We start from the raw sequence: 16,143 nt of genomic DNA, 5'->3' as shown, positions 1-16,143 counted from the left end.
AATAAGCCTCCTGGTTAGTTTTAGCTCTCAAGAGAAAGAGTGCTGGAGGGTACTGAGGCCACAGCCTTGTCTGCCCACGAGCCCCCACTCAGTATTTCCAAGTTTCTGCCGCGTCTGTCCTGAGATCATCACGTCAATTATACCAAACTGCACAGTGGAATAAAAGAAGTCATTCCCATGTGCAAACTGCCTGCCTCTGGCACCTACCACCTACGTGTCTGCTACAGGCTTTCACTATGAAGCATACAGCTTTAGTTGAGACCCACACACACACATTTGTGCACACACACATACACAGCCCACAGTAATATTTGGAAAAGCTGCTTTAGTCACGTTACCTTGCAAACCCTCCATTTAACAAACAAACAAACAAAAAATCCACCAAACCAAAGCATAGACAAAAGGTCATTCTCTGATTACTCACCAGATCATGGATGCTGCACTCATTTTCAACAGCTGCAAACAGGTTGGTGTGCTTCAGACACCTGTTCCAAGTAACACCAAATAACAAAGGAACAGTACCTTATTTAATCATGAGAGGTTTGTGAACCTCTTAGGCCCCACCATTTGGGTATACAGTGATTAACTACTCTGAATAAAATCATCATTTCTGCAACTGGGGATACTGCAAGTAATGCTTGTAAAACAAGTGTTAGTATAACACCTACTAAAATTCCACATAAATCTGTTAAACAGTGGAGCTCTACTATCTTAGATTAAACTCAGGAGATGTGAAAACACCTTCATATCAGTTAAAATATCTTCACATAGAATGAATGTAACATACCTCCTGGATGATGCCATACTAAGAAAAGCAAGGTGATAGGTGTAAAGCAAAGTAACTGCCCTGTACTGTAATTGACAGTAAGGAATTTGAGCAGCTGTTTTTTGATGTCGTTGTGTTTTTTTTTTTTTAATGAGGCAATCTTAAATTTTTAACTGTGTATGCTCTGGCCAATTCATTGAGTCCTTATCTTTGTTTTTCTATATGAATGTTACCTCCTGAAGGAAACATATTGATTAGAAAGTAAATAAATCAAGAAGTTATTTCTATATTTCTATAGAATTATTCGATCTCTACGAGTCTAGAAGAACTTGAAGATCGGCTGAGCAAAGATGAGCAAAGGCCATGGGTGTGGAGCTTTGGAAGGCTTCAGGAACCTCAGTGCAGGATCCATCAGAACTAACTGATGTTGGTGACTCATTATGCAGCACCAACTATTGTCTTCCACCGGAGTGAGCCAAATGCAACTGGGAGAAGTGTACAGCAACATGAGCAGAATCCAATCCAGTGCACATGCGTAGAGAGCTGTTCAGCTGTACACCGAGAGCAAATGATTGCAGTACTGCGTGGGATGGCTTTTCTGTCCTGCATGTAGCACTAAGAAAAACAACCTAACAGAAATAAATCCCTGCGACAAAGAACAATGAAGAGTGAAAGTGCTACTTACTTAACTTTCAGCTGGAACTTCTGTCCTCAGGACTTTTAAAGTTGCATTCCGTAAGCAGCATGTTATAACCACTTATAGCATCTCTGGATTTACATACACAGCAGCATTTCTATGAGTGATTATAAGGGCTTTGACATGAATACTCGTGTGCACTGTGTCTTTGTATGATTGGGATTTAAAGAGAAAATGCTCTCACATCTGCTTACAGAAATATTTGTCCCATCACCATTAGAGCCAAAATAATACACTTTTTAAAAGGGTGACCAGAGCCTTTCATAGACTCATAGAATGGCTTGGGTTGAAAGGGACCTCAAGGATCATCAAGCTCCATAACTACTGCAGGTAGGGCTTTCAACCTCCACATTTAATATTAGACCAGGCTGCCCAGAAACCTTTCACGCTTGGCTAAATTATTTTGCTTTTTGAAGTAATGGAGCGTGCCTGTTCTTACTAAAAACATCTGTTTTTTCCGTAGTTGTGTCCTTCAAGCACCCGAATAGTCGCCGAAATGGGGAGGGTGAGGACTCGTGGGAAATATGGAGTTAAGGCAACCCAGGCCTGTTGCCATGAATAGGAAATGGCTTACCCCTGCAGTCAATTTGCCTAATTGATTAGAAGCCTGATTGCTCCCTTGAAGGGCTAGATCCCCTGAAGGGATATGCATGCACAGAGACAGCAAACTTACACGGCAGCTTCACAGAAAGGAATCTCCCGTGCTGCTGGAGCCCGGGTTGTGAACTTATTTCTCACCGGCCGCTTTGGGAACTGAGCTCACGTCCATCTCCAGCGCGTTCCCAGCACGGAACAGCTGCGGACTTGGAGAGAGGGGGCCTGCAGGAGAAATCCGAGCGCTATGTCCTGCACCGAGCGGCGGCTGGCACAGAGAGCGGCCAGCATGGGAGGCTCAGCCCCCCGCGGAGCGGCTCTCCTGTAGAAGAGATGTCGTTTCGCCCATTCAAACACACCCCATCTGTAAACAGTAAACCAAAGAACACAGATCCCTTCTTCAGTCTCCTCTTTCATTTCTCAGAAATAAACCCAGAATTCTGAGAGACAGAAACCCTACGGCTCGGCAAGCTTCCCCAGGGCCCAGACACAACGGAGCGGCTCTGCAGCTCCCTAATCAACTCAGGAAAGCGACTTGAGAAGCCCAGCGGCAGGAAGCGGTTTATAGTACAGTAACTCAACCCATTGTCTGGGCTTTTTCAGCTCGCCTTCATTACTATTACCATGATAAAGACCGGTGGTTTTGGTTTTTTTTTTTTTTTTTTTTTTCCGACTTCCGTTTTGCCCCTTCAACTCCCTACTTGCTCTTGACTTCTCTGAATTTCACTTTGATACTCTGACACCTTGGTTGTTCTCTCAGACGGATATCATTACAGGAGTTCAAATAAACCCTTTTTCTTTTCTTTTCTTTTTTTTCTTTTTTTCTTTTCTTTTCTTTTTTTTTTTTTTTTGGTAGTGGTGAGGTTTGTTTTTTTGTTGTTGTTGTTTGTTTTGGTTTTTGATGGAAAGAAGGAGAGAGTGCGTTGGGAGTGGTTTCTATTTATTCACTCAGCACTGATGTGAGGAAAAACCGATTTTCCTTTTTCCCCTCCTCATATGTCCACCACTTGCTGAGATTCCCAGACGGTCCCCCAACCACAGTCTGGGGTGTTCAGCTGGTAGGACTTGGTTGCTTGGGCTGCAAAGTGCCAAAAGAGTAGCAAATGTATTTCTGTGGCCCTATACGTAAAGTTCTCTCTCTAATTAGACATTGCAGAATTCTGCTTCACTTTCCTGAGAGTAGAAAATGAATCACAACTTCCGTTATGGTTCACCTGACAGTGGCTTAAATAGATCGGTTACGTCACTAAAAAAAAAAAGGCAGTCAGCTGGTGAGGGCAATACAGTCCTTGCTCAATCTCTAATACAGAGTAAACAGGAAAACCAAAGTGAAGATACAACTCTGACTCTTGTGATGTTGGTAAGCCCCAGAAACTAGGGCACGTGGGAAAAGTGAGCCCAGCCTCAACAAAAGAATTATTTCTCTCATCTCCATCTCATTATCTGTCACTAGACATATTGTTGCATTATTAGGAAATGGAGTTGTATTTCTACGGGAAGACAGATCTTCTTGCTTCCCATCCTATTACTTCTCAGCTCCTTTATTTCTAGTCCGTTAGTCCTTGCACGTGCATACATATCACTGTTGTGGCTCTTAATTTAGCATTGTAAGGAGACATAGCTTTGAGGGTTGGACTAGATGATCTCTAGAGGTCCCTTTCAGCCCATACCATTCTGTGGTTCTGTGATTCTGTGAGTCCTTTGACAAAATACATTGGTTTATAAGAGTCATACATGAGGAATAGAGTGCAGTGACCTGGAGGACCAAGTAGTGGGTGCATTTATGAAATCTGTGTATGGCCCAAGTGGGGAGAGACTACCAGGAAGGTGGGCTTAAAATATGACATGTTGGAAGCATGGTCTGAAGAAGTGGCAGGCTACCCAAGGACAAACACAAGATAGTGCACATGGGTAAGAATAATTCACTATATGAACACAGGCTACAAAACAGCTGGTTAAACAGTGAATGCTGGAAAAAAGCTGAAGGGTTACAGAAGACAGCAGGTTTAGCAAACCCAAACACTGCAGGAGGAACTGGGAATGTAGCTGTTACCTGGAAATCTCAAAATATTACCATGCCTTTACAGCTGATGACAGTTTCCAGGGTAGCACTGCAACCAGTGGCATTTCAAGCAGTGTATGGAACAGCTGAATGGTCTACAAAATGCACTTAACTGAAAAATAAAGACTGAAGGTATTTACCCAATATTGCAAACCTGCAGAAATGAAATTATAATATTTCTACTTAACTATTCCAAGGGGGAAAATGCAAAAAGATGCTAAAGATGCAGGAGGGAGGTTTAGGTTCCAGGTTAATATTTATGGTCTAATGGTAATGAGAGGGGCTCCAAGCAGTCCAGGTTTGACAGAAAGACAGCTGGATCCCCAAAAGACAAGGATCTGTCAGAAACAAGTAGGTCTCATCTACAGCTGCACCGGGCAGAGGAATGGACTAGATCATCCTTTCAGTTCCTTCTACTTCCATGATCCCAATAGTTTAGTAAGCCCAGAAAACATGCAGTTGTAATTGAAATTTCCAGAAACACTCCTCCCTTCAAACATCATAAAGGCTTCGGCAATGTTTTCATAAAAGAGTCAATCTTATGAGCTAAGCTACCAATTCACCTTTAATCTGCCATATTCTACAAAAAGCTCTCCTGTGCTCATGCTTCTTTATTATAATACGACATTAGGAAATAACTTCTTTATGCTTGCAGTGTAAAGCATTCAGTGACCCTTAAACACTACTTAGAATTTTATAGTCTATTGGTCTATGGAAATGACTTCTGAAGATGTAATGAAATCTGCTTACAGTCACTGATCTTAAACAAACAAACAAACAAACAAACAAAACCCAACAACCCCCCCAACACTTCGATATTGAGAGATGTATCACTTAGATACATCTGTCTGCATGCATTTGTGTATGCTTTTCTGTGAATTCATATATCCAGACAGTGAAAAACAAACATCAATGAATGACAGACATATATTATAATGTATTAAAATATATTTGGTAAAAATAAATCAATATTTAGACTAATTTGCATTAATATTTTTTTTCTCAAATTATGCATTTCAACTACAGCTTATCAACATGAATGTAAACATCCTTTTAAAATTTCTACTTAGAAACGTCACTTGAAAAAGCATAACAAGAAGAGAAGGGCTTCAGTATATTTTTAATTTATACAAACTGGCTGTATATAACACAACACACAGTTTGGTGCTCCCTCTTTGTTTGCCCTTAGGAGTTTTTAAAACACTGTGTGATGATGATCCTGATTCAGCTCCTGGCTAAGGCTGGGACATCTCTACTCGATTCTGTAAATTTATACCTCTGTGCAATGTGACTTTCTCTTTCTTTTTTCCTTTCAAGCAGAGCACATAGGCAGACTATTGCAGTTACAAATCACAATAAAGTTTTACGTCATTGACACCATCCTTGGACTTTACTGTGAGATCACTCTGCACTTTACAATGGGACAGTAGATCATTTTGTTGCCTTTTTATTTTTTTTCCTACCTTTCAGTCTGAAGGATTTTTTGCAACTCCAGTGTCTTCCCAAATAAATTTTCCCAGGCTTGAGCAATACCCGCTGAATGAATTTTTTTTTAATCATTTCATACAACTTCTCAGCCTGATAGATGGCTCATTCTGTTCTGAATTATTAGAGTGTCATATTTATAATTATCAAAATACAAGTTAGGATGTATTTTGCATCTGCTTTTCTGGAGGCCTATAGCGCTTCAAGAAATGTTTGGCTTCCCCTTTGTTTTCCAAATTTCAGTCTTCCATTTGGAGTGCAGACTACACATGAACTAGAATTCCTTTGCCAAATTTGCCACATAAGAAATGAAAAATATTTTGAATGTTCAAATCTCAACATCTACTGTGAATTATCATATTGGTGCACAAACAAGAACATGCAAATAGTTTGAATCCTCCCTACAAGAAAAAAAAAATGTTTTAATATCAGCAGTGATACATTCCCATATGGGCACACATAGATGGCCTTGTACTTAAAGTGTGTTTGTGTGTAAGGATTTTCTGTCACAAAGCACGTCTTAGAAAAAACACTGCTATGTATTAGGATCTAATCCTAACATTGATGGTTAACATCAAATACAGTTACTCCTGACTGACTCTCTTGCAAATTAAATGCATGTGATTCCTACATGGATGGCAATTCCACTTTCTATCTTCTCTTTCCCCATTTCCCTAAACACATGTTAATGTGCTTAGAAAGTACTAAGAACGTGAACTTTTGGCCTCTTTAAGACACAGGAAAGTTTGGTTCCTGAGTGGTTTTTTTACAGGATCCCTCAGAGGAGGCTTTCTACTACAGTAAAGGAAAACAAAAGCAACATCCTGGAGCTATCGTGAAGACTGACCCAAAGTTAACACTATTTATAACATATTTATAAAAAATTCTATGCATGTCCCCAGGTGCGTTATGACTGCTGTGGGAATGGTCATTACGAGTTTCCTGGCTATAGAGTGATCAAATCCTAACACCGCAGTAATGTCATTTTTCATACTTGAAAGACACAGAAGGTTTAGGTTCAGACATCCCCAAATGGAACCAGCTCTTTTCCCTAGTATGTTAAACTCAGCAATAATAATAATAATAAAAGAAAAAAAAGAGAAAAAAGAACAGCCACATGCAGACGAAACCATAAGTGTTTCTTTCAGAAGTGCCTCAGCATTTCCGAGGATCGCCCGCCCTTTCACATTCACTCTGGTGGCCAGTAGCTCAACGTACCTGAGACAGCTAATTAAAAAAGGAAGTGGTCAAAGTCATGCTTTTTTGTAAACTTCAAAGGTGATCCCTCTCCTTCCTCCTCTTTACATTTTACTGTCTGGCTCTCTGCCCATCCTGCAGCTGTTGGCTGCGCCTGTGTTTCGTGGCGTCAAACCTGCCTCCTCACGGTCCATAAAGTTACAGCAGGGACCACGGTGTGCAGGTGTGGGAAGGACAGAAGTGCAAGATGGGCTTGTTAATGATTTTTCTGGCACCCCATGCTGAGCTGCTGAAAAAAGAGAGAGGCTTGCAGAAGGCAAGCGACTCTTTGTTTGCAAAGGTATTTGAGGTCATATTGCTTCTCCCACAGCAAAGGTGTTGGGTTTTCACTTTACGGGCTGTTCGCAGAAATGATTCGCCTTTTATATGGCTTTTAAAACACGCTTTGAGGCCTTATAATTGGATACAGGATTTGTATCACACCAGTATGAAAACTCTTACTTTTCATTTAACCCCCAGCTGATCATTTAACGGTCTTATTAAATGATAAGCAGCCAGCTCTGACGATGTGAATTTAGGTTCACTTACGTCATAAGCTTTAACTCAAAATTCCTGCACCATTTACATTTTGGGCAATGAACACAGAGAGCATCAACTGCTGAAAAAAAAAGAAGAAGAAAAAAAAAAGGGTAAATCCCAGCACTGTAATTTGCTGCTCCTCTTGAATTAACAGAACAATTTGGTAACTACTAACTAACCCTCCTATCTCATGAAATTTGCTTAAAAGTCTGCTTTATTTTGAACACTGTCTACATGGTAGGCAGCATATCAGCAGGCTCAGAAAAGCACTTTTAAAAAATCCAGATCAAGATTTATAAAAATGTGTAACTGACCATAATGGGCTACAGCCACCCAACTTCAACCAGTGCCTCTAGCTCCCACTGGGAGAGAGTCTGAACAGTTGCATTTGCGCTTTAAACTCCATCTCCAAACCCCTGGTTAAGTGTAGGACTTCCAGCACTTCTGTAGCCCCTAGGTCTTAGATTCTCTAGCATCCTAATCTTCAGGCATCTATTTTTTTAACGCTGGCCTTCTGCATCAGTGTTTTAAAGTCAGGCAGTATTTGGTGCTAAGAATTAACAAGCAGAGAAGGACTGAGGAAAACAGCTAGCGAGGAACATATTGAGGAGATGGAAGGCTGAAGAGGAGATATGAAGGCAGATTACTGCAGACTGCATTGTCATCTCTGATGTTTGCACACACAACATTTGTTTACAATAAAAATTCAGCATAGCAGGAATTTGTCTGCACATCATTCTGAGCTGGGATTTGTCTACATATTCTATAAGATGGCTCCAATTTCTGTTGTTACAGCTCCTAAGAGCACTGCACAAACCTCAGTGATGCACATCCATCTCGTCCTACATGACAGCAAGGAACACTAGATGAATTTCGGGCTCCTGACCTGCAGGTATTTTTTTCCCCCTAATATTCCATTTCCCTGAATAACCATTTCTGATTCAGCAATCCTCAAAAATTTGAACAAAAGAAACAGAAAACTGAAGATGAAGAGTGGTGACCATACATGAGTTGGAACCAGGGGCTTTATGCCTCTGCTACCAAGTCAGTGTTTGGTTGCTCTATTGAGCAGGACATTGCTTTAGGAAGGGCCAGAGGGAACCTGAATCAATTCTGTTATCTGCAACCGAAGAATTCTGGGTGTTTTTTTTTTCCATGCTTGCTGTTAGAGCTCTTACTCAGAACGAACATGGCATCGCCTTCCTTACGAACAGGACCCAGATCAGTTTTCTGCCAAAGGACACTAGAGACACTAGAGAATTATGCAGTTTGTTTCAGGCTGCTCCTAAGTCCATTCTGACAATGGAATTCCAAGGGAACGTGGTGCATGGTGCTGTCTGTCTCTCCTCCCTTCCAGTAACAGCTGTGGAAACTGCGCAGGTGCCTTCAGCATGGAAACACAGAACAAACTGCTCATTCCCAAACTCCACAAGATGAGTCTGTGTCCAAAACCAGCAATCAAATAAGGTTCAAAACCTAACTTGGGATCAAGTCACAGAGTATGCACAAATAGCAAAGAAACAGAGAAAGAGTTACAATGAAGCTAACAACTCTGTATGCTTTTGCTAGAAACTTGTTTCCCAGCTACCAGGAGTAAGAGAAGGTGAACGCATTATCACCTTTGCTGGCTCTTGTGAGGCCAGACTAACCCTCAGCCGTCCATCCTGCAGCAGACTAAGAACCTTCTTCTCTGTGTGAGCAGATGCATTTCAGCTGCACAATGTGAGAAACAAAACCTTTCAAACCCAACAGATCTCAATATCCTTTGTGCTAAACCCAGAAGAGTGCAAACAGGCTGTAAGTACTTTCCATTTCTTATTTTCTTCCTTTTCAGTCAATTCTCACCAAAGAAACATTAAATTATACTACAACTCAATAAATCCATGGCAATATGGCAATGGCTAAATATTGTCTAAGCTGGCAAACGGATGAGAAAGGCAGGGGGAATTCTGAGGGAACAGTTGGCATGAGAAGAGACATGGTAATCGAAGGGAATGAGAACTCCCAGGCACAGCAAAGCGTTGCTATTCTGGAAAGATGAATGAAGAATTCTGTTACGCTGTAGCCCCGGGTCCTCCATGCTGCAATTCTCCCAGCACTGTTCAGCATGGTCAGTAGAGCAAGGGAGGTGATCCTGCCCCTTTATTCCATACTGGTCTCACCTGGAGTACTGCAGCCACATCTGGAGTCCTCAGTACAGGGGAGACATGGACCTGGTGGGGTACGTCTAGAGGAGGGCCATAATAAATGATTCAAGGGATGGAACACCTCTCCTATGAGGACAGGCTGAGAGATCTGGGGCTGTTCAGCCTGGAGAAGAGAAGGCTCTGATATACCTGATATAGTGGGTTTTCAGTATCTAAAGGAGAGCTACAGGAAAGAAGGGGACAGATACATTAGCAGGGTCTGTGGTGATAGAACCACCAAGAGGAAATGACCTGAGGGTAGATTTAGCTTGGATATAAGGAAAATGTCTTCTACAATGAGGGTGATGAGGCACTGGAACAGGTCACCCAGTGATGTGGTTGATGCCCTGTTCCTGGAGACTTTCAAGGCTAGGCTGGTTCCAGCCCTGGGCAACCTGATTGAGCTGTGCATGTTTCTGTTCATTGCAGGAGAGTTGGACCATTTGGCCTTTAAAGGTCCCTTCCAACTCTGTGATTCTATGATCTGTGCAGTGATTGAGCAGCAATATGTACACACACACACAAAAAGAAGAAAACAGCTGAGGATATCAGGTGAGCACGCATTATGAGAAGAATGTGTAACAGAAAAGCTTGAAGGAGCTTTAAAAGTAAGAAAAGATGTGGATTCAGTGAAAGATCCTACCGTGACTAAAGCAATAGGCCAAGAGGCTACTTTCAATTCTACACTCTGAAGAATGAAAGTATCTGTCCCTGGAAGGACCAAACTTCATTGTATCATCAATGTGGAACTAAATGCAGGTCTGAACAATGGGTCAGTGCAACAATCAGATGGCATTCAGGCAAAGTTCTCCCAGTATCTAGTTACTGAAGGGTAAAATAATGAAAACATGCACCATCTCATCCTCAGCAGCAAGGAACAAGGAGGACAGCCAAGTTTTAAAAAAAAAACTATTAGAATTAGTAATATGTATTTCATTGGCACATTAGAAATGAAAGATTGGAGGAGGGGGCACAGTACAGTCACTCCTTAATGCAGTACACAAGTAAGGCCTTCCCAACTCCAGCGACATATTAGCCTCTTGTTGCACAAGGCTGGATTACTCCTTATGTATATATATCAATGAAGCAAGATTAAAGCCAAAAACATACCCTGAATGACTTGGTAAGATATATGTTTTTTTAATTTTAAAAAGGCACACAAAAGAGGCATCAAAATTAGATAGTTTCTTTTTCTTCTTCAGTGGGTCAGTTCAATAGGATGGGGATTGACAAGTTACAAATATTTTCCTTTTCAGTTCAAATAATTTTAACAGTGAAGAAATCAAACCTTGAGAGCTTTGAAGTGAGGATTAACATAACCACCCACTGACTTATCAACTCTGTGTAACAATGGCTACCAAATGCAACTCCAGTAAGGCCACTGGAAAAAAATGCCAACAAAAAAATAGCTTTTTTTTTCCACATGCTCAGCTTAATAATTGCAGAAAAAAAAATCATACAAAAGGACCCAGCAAGGGCTGATATTTCACACTTACCTTAGGAAATATTTGCTCAGTTTCTTTTTGGGGTTGCATGTGTTTACAATGACAAGGTGGATGTTGGCAGCACACTGATCCCCACACTCTGTCTGAACACTGCAATCAGATGGGAGAAACTAAAGACAGAAGGATGTGTTTATCAAATGGGATGGTCAGCTCATGATGATGTATTTGCTCCTAGTTGTGCCATCTTTAAACTGCATCTTCACCTGGCAAAACATAATAAGTAGAACTACGTGAGAGACTATATTTTCCTCTATTCAGGTCAAATTCCATTTATTTGAAAGAAAAAAGAAAAATCTGTTGACAAAGCCCACATTCTATTTTTCTGATAGCAAGTTTCAAGCAAAAGTGTGTTAACACCTCAAATGATCTACAAACCCTTAGATGAAAGAATTTAATGCAATGATTTACTAAATAAAAACAATAAATGCAGTCAGCATTTTTTTGTTTTTCATTTTTTTGACAAATTTGGTTGGAAATTCCTGTGCCGTGTGATGAAATGCTCTTCAATTTTGTAATGGATCCAATTAAAAATTTCTCTATGAAATTCTAATCAGACATGGAGTTGACAGCAGCCAGATTCAGAACTGGTATATCTAGACAGGCAGGTTTCACTGGAGAATGTCTGAAGCAATCTGATCTAGATTTGAAGCTGGCCTTTCTAGGAGCAGAGGTCAGACTAGAAACCTCCAGCTGTCCCTTGCAAGCAGCATATTTTCAATGATTTTGAGTGCACAAAACAGTAGATTTGATCCAGTCACCTTAACAGAGGTGCCCTGCTTCACAGCAGATGACATCTTGAAAGATTCATGGAGCAACACGGCTGTGCATCTACCTGGGTACCCCTGAGGCATCTCAGATGGAAGTAGGTGACTACACCCAGGTAACTGTGTTGGAGCTTGCTGTGGTGAGCCTGCCAGGCTTCTGAACAGGCTCTGCACTGAGGCATATTTTCCATCAGCTTTAAGCTAGTCCACTCTACTTGTTAGGGCACCTCTGTGCTGCACAAGATACAACATAAAGTAGATACGCAGCCTTCAGACAAGACATAGGTCACATCTGCAGCCACCATTGAGCATAGTGAAGATTAAAAGCAACATGTAAACTCAAGCTTGAAGATGAAAAAAGGTGGTGTATCTCACTGATTTTGTGTTGAGGTGTTTCCTGTTTGCTTTGCTTTGTTTTACTGTTGGTTTTTTTGTTGTTGTTTTTAAATTCAGAAGTCACCACTCATCTGGCCTATCCCAGGAAAAATGCTGAAGTGTAGCAGCAACTCATGTGTGTTCTGTGACATGAAAGAAAAAACAGCATTGTTACTGAATATTTCTTTAGGCAGCACAAGTCAGCATGATAATGAAGAGGAAAAGGCAGGCGTTGGAGTCATCTGGATTCCTTGCTTGAGAGGGTCAGCTTGGCAACATGCACTATGATATAGACCCACTCTTTGCTAGGAGAAAGGAATGCAGGTCTTACCAACAGAGCTGGGAACAACTCTGAAAAGAACTGGAGATCATAAAAGACAAGAAATACACCAAGGACTCCTGATAAGTGAATTCCTGAGAAAAGGGCTAGTGAGATCCTTAGCAAAATAGGAAAGAGGGTAACTAAGAGAGGCTTTTCTTCACTACACAGTGGTACCACTGCAAAATAATTCTGACAAAAGTTATGGAAAGGATTCCAATAAATCTTGTGTCAGGACAAAGCCAAAAATAATTTTTGATTGATTGGAAAAAAATATTGCACAATGAGAGATTTAAGAAGTACAGTCAATTTAGTTGATAGAAACAAAATAAAAAGGTGTAGATATCTCCATTGGGAAGTATTCAAAATACTGAACCACGCCTTAAATAGTTGACAAATACAAAAGCAATGAAAGGATGTTTTTATCAGAATGCAGACATCACAGCATAAACTTCAAACAGAGAGCATAATTAACAACTAGCACAAATTAGCAACACAAAGCAGTGGATTTTCCATTTTTGGTGTCATCCAACAAAAACTAAATGCTTCTCTGTACTACATGTTGTGGCCAAATGAAAGTCATTGGGCTCTTTATGTGACAGCATGCAAAATATGACTGACCCTTAAATAGGATACTGGGTCCTGTTAAAGGTTCCGGCCTTAAACCTGAATGAATAAGGTTTAAGGGACAATACTAGGAGAAGAGGTGTCAGAGAGAAAATGTGTTTGAAGCTCTCAGTCTCCTATGAGTATCAAGTTAAATGTTATGCAGTTCTGGATTTTTTAAAATAAAGTCACAGGCTCCTAAATGCTTGGTTAAAATTCTTCAAACTCCAAGTTTATTAGTCTTACGTGGAGAAGTACCATCTCTTTCTCCCAGCTGCTCTAATTAAAGAAACCTACAATCAAGCTTTTCCCTTTCTTTCTGACCCCACAGCACAACACACACTGTGACTGAGAGAGATAGTAACTACAAACATCCCAGCCACAGAAGGCAGACCAGGCAGGAGCTCAGCTGAGCAAAGAGAGCACAATGCCAGCCTCCATGGCCCTGTGCCTCAGGTTAGCAATGTGTTGTGCCTTGTGAGCAACAAGGTCCTAGCGCTTCACTCCTGCAGAAGGCCAGCACAGCTTACACAGAATTTAGAGCAAGAAAGGGGAGTTATTTCTAGCAATCTCCATAATTGTGTCCCCCAGAGTTCTTTGTCAGATGCACACTGCCTTATACAGCTTTAACTCATTACTCTAAATGTGCATGTCCATTTTGACAAAACAAAAGCTAAGGAAATCTCAGGCTCAGAGCAAAGGATGTTAAATTTAAATCCCCTAGTTTTTATTAAAGTCATGAAAACATGAACTTCACTTTTATCTCAGTCTTGTTTAGGAAAAAATAAATATCTAAAAGGAAAATCTTACCAAAATGGTTAATTAGTACACTTTCAAAAAGAAAATTGTCATGCACTTGTAACACAAGTAACACATTCACTTGCATTTTCTACGTAAAGGAAATCATAGGAAAACCAGGACTTTCAAAAATGGAGTTTACCAGACATCTATTCAACCCCAAGAAAAAGAGAAGTATAATCACAAACTGATTTTTTTTTCTTCTTTGCTTCATGCCCCTGAAGTCAATGTAGATCCCCGCTTACTCCTTAGATCTGTTTCATGAGAGATTTTACACTCGTCAGGCAAAGTGTGCCAGCACCGGAGTGAGCAGTGTGATCGGGTGTCAGCTGCGGCACTCTGAGACATCCTTGAGAACTAGCACATCATTAGTGGTACTTTCACAATGGAATGTGTGGGCCTTCAGTCTGTATGACAGACAAAACCGAGGATACTCTTTTGGGGAATGAAAAATAACATGAAATAACTTTTTATCACCATTCCTGTAAGTGCCCTTTTTGCGTTTGTTTTCAGCTCTATAACAAATTTATAATTTATTTATAAAATAAAATACCAACCAACCAACAAGCAACAAAAAGGCCCAAGACGTATCTGTTTATTTGAAAAGTGCACTGAAAGAAAAACAATCAGGGAAGATATTTTGCAGTGCAATATATGGTATCACAGATACAAGATCTGATTCTCCCATCTCTACACCTTGGGGAGCCATTGCCACCTCCCTGAATTAGCGGCAGTTTACACCTACTTGCGCTGATATAAATGACAACGCAAAGAGCAAGGTGACAGAAAACAGGCCTGCAATGTATAGCTTTGGCCAAACACACCTGCAGCCCTTCTGCGGACCATGACATCCAATTCTCTGTATAGGAAAATAACACTAATAATAATATTGAACTATATATAACAGAGGTCATTGGGCTCATGAGACATGATAGCGACTGATGCGTACAAAGCAGTAAAATGCCTGCTTTCATGTGTTACACTATAAACACATTTTTAAACGAATCAAGGATTTATTCTTTGGCACAACTGAAGCCAAACCTTCCAACCCAGCAGCCACCTGGATGAAGGAAATGGTGAGAGCTCACACTGGTAAAGGATGTGTCAACACAAGGCATCACACTTCCTAGAAAGCACTCATAATTCCCACAGGCAAATACCCATCCCAGCTTCAAGAACACACCACAGGCTGCTTCTAGGTTAAACATGAAACACTCTGACCACACTGACATGTGATCTTAGCAGTTACTGCTTGTAAATGACATGGGGTGAATAAGCTTATGTTTTCTAAAAAGAAGTGACGTTGTAACATGGCTGTTGTTTTTTTTTTTTCCTACAAACAAGGTTGTTGAAAGCACCAAGATCAGTGGTGGTCTTGAGCCTTCCTTCTGTACTCCTTAAAAATGATCTGACACAGTTTTCCCCTTCTCCACATCTCTATACACCAGTCGCTGCAGCCAGGATGCCAAGATGCCACCACTGTTATATTATGGATTCCTTTACTGAAGGAAACACGTGGTTAACAACTGGGTTTTTTTTGGTTGGTTGGGTTTTTTGTTTTTTTGTTTTTTGTTTTTTTTTCCCCCTGATTATTAAGTCATAGAGATAACTGGAACTACTTAATTTCTTACTTAGTAACTTCATAGTGGTCTGTTCTACAGAATTACTGTTCAGGTTATTTCCCTGAATTCACCCAATGTAAAGAAGGGCTCCTTAACATTGCCAAGTCCTAAACAGGAAGCCCACTCTGAATTCCAGACCAGCAGCTTTACACTCAATTCTGCATGGATTATTTTCTATTTATAACCCTGTGACAACCTGCACTACATTCCATGCAGCAAGCTGTGGGTGCTTCTGATATCCAACCATCCTAACAAAGCTATCTCTGTGTTACATTGCAAGTCTTGGATTTCTTGTCCCCATTTAATGATTCTTCATTCTTCTCTGTCTCTTGTCTCCTGTCTGAGCCTTCTTCAAAGCTCTATCCTGGATACCATCTTCTGCATCTTATCCTCAGGAAGCCTCCTCTCTTCACACTGATATAATTATTACCTTCAGGTAAAAGGCTCACAAATCTGCATCTCAATTCCAAACCGATCTCCCTCAGTTTAGTCCTACTCACCTAATAACACTTCAGATCTACTTCCTTGGAAGGATGGCTATTAGCCTAATGCTAAACTCTGCAGTCTTTACCAAACAGCTTGTTTTTC

General features: G+C 40.7%; 1 protein-coding gene across 2 annotated transcripts in view; it reads right to left on the bottom strand.

Annotated features, from left to right (window-relative positions):
- Window positions 1–16,143, bottom strand: part of TBXT (T-box transcription factor T) — a 59,054-nt gene that overhangs the window by 27,290 nt on the left and 15,621 nt on the right. For both annotated transcript variants that reach the window (XM_031612888.2, XM_031612898.2), the window contains exon 2: window positions 11,063–11,274. The gene's annotated coding sequence lies outside the window, so the exon portion shown is untranslated. The remainder of the gene's footprint in view (window positions 1–11,062; window positions 11,275–16,143) is intronic.

The sequence above is a fragment of the Phasianus colchicus genome, chromosome 2 (genome assembly GCF_987193195.1).
Source record: "Phasianus colchicus chromosome 2, bPhaCol1.hap1.1, whole genome shotgun sequence".
Lineage (NCBI taxonomy): Eukaryota > Metazoa > Chordata > Aves > Galliformes > Phasianidae > Phasianus > Phasianus colchicus.
This window is presented reverse-complemented; position numbering and strand designations above follow the sequence as displayed.